A 1,689-nucleotide genomic window follows, 5' to 3' on the forward strand; every position below is an offset into this window, starting at 1 on the left:
ACTGAGAGATGCACAAAAGCAGGACAGGTTATAACAGAACAAAGAACTTGACATTAGTGAACTACTGGTAATTCACACTAATGCTTCAGTAGCAAATTACTGACTTTGAACTTTTTCACCTGGTTGACAAAAAAAGTATGGTTTAATTTATAATATACAATAATAAACATGCCAAACTTTATTGTATATAATATAAATATTATATATTGATAGCTATGCAAACTAGTTTAGAGAGGCTGTTTGACCTAAGAGATACAGTATGGGGAAAAAGTGTTGGGGACTCTTCTCAGTTCAGACATAACTACTGCTGACAGAGTATGGGACTTAGACAAGTCTCTTGACTCAGTTTTCCAACCCTAAAAGTGAGGGTCAGTATTAATATACCACCTAAATATTGTGAAAATTAAACAGATAAAGTCTACAGTGCACTTTGAAAATGTCAGTCACACTGTATTGATTAAATGTATAGCATTACATGTTCCATAGACAATTTGGTCAAAGCAACAAAAATTATAAAGGCTTCCTTGTAAAACTTTTGCTGAGGGATTGTGCTGAATGCGTGCGCATTGTGTGCACACAAATTACATGGCAAACAATTCAACTCTAGTACTTGGCAAATGTTGGAAGGTTTTTTTAGTAGTAAATACAGCTAAATCCTTAAAAACACAAATTGGAAAGGTTTACATAAAATTATTTGTACACATTTGGTTATTGCTACTGTTTTAGAAAATAAATAGCTTTTACATGTGGATCTGAGAACACAATTTAAAATGAAACACATCGGTGCTCAGTCATTAGTTTTTGGTAAGAATTTATTTCTTCATGTCTCTAATCCCTTGTTTACTCAAAGACTATAAGTATTCTAACTTAGTAATATAAACATTGGGCTTAAGTGTTTATCAAAAATTGAAGAATTAACTTGACAATCTCAGTAAACAGCTATATATCCTTATATATTTGGGGGATCCTAGTAAATTGGATCCCCCCAACTTTAATTAGGTAGGGATCTAAATTATATTTAGGATTGGCTAAGAATGATTTATATGTTACCTTATACCTTATTATGTACAATTTTCTGAAAGTCACTGAGAATAAGTTAAATAAAAATTGCCCTAACCTCAAAGATTAAAGACTTGTGAAAATGTCTGTAGAGACTTTTCCTGGAGAAAGAGAAAGGCAAAACATTTATTTTTGCAAATAAAAACATCATGCAGTTATCTATTCAAATATGACTGCTGGCATGATAGCTATGATCAGGAATATCTACAAATGGATTGGATGGAGAAAAGGGGGTATATTTGTGACTTGGTACTGATTCAGAAGAGTAGACCTCTACAGTTTGCTTGGTTATCTATGTAAACTCCACTGAACATTAATTTTATTTGATTCCACATAGGATCTTATACTATGGTCATCTTAAGCAAAATGGGGTGAAAAAAATACATGCCAAAAACTTACTTTAAAGATGTTTCATGGCTTGCAGTGGAAAAGATGTGTATATATATATATGACTAAAAATAAAATAATATTTGGACTGTGATCTTTGTTCCATAAGGCCTGTGAGGTGTGTAGCTATCTTGAAAATATTTAACAGGGGATTAAGATTTTTTGAAAATTAAGAGGAGGACCCTCACTATCCTGTCATAACCTTTAATGCAAATCCCATCCAATGTTAAAGATAGGATCCAA

This window comes from Crocodylus porosus, unplaced genomic scaffold (genome assembly GCF_001723895.1).
Source record: "Crocodylus porosus isolate Cpor-Errol unplaced genomic scaffold, CroPor_comp1, whole genome shotgun sequence".
Taxonomy (NCBI): domain Eukaryota; kingdom Metazoa; phylum Chordata; order Crocodylia; family Crocodylidae; genus Crocodylus; species Crocodylus porosus.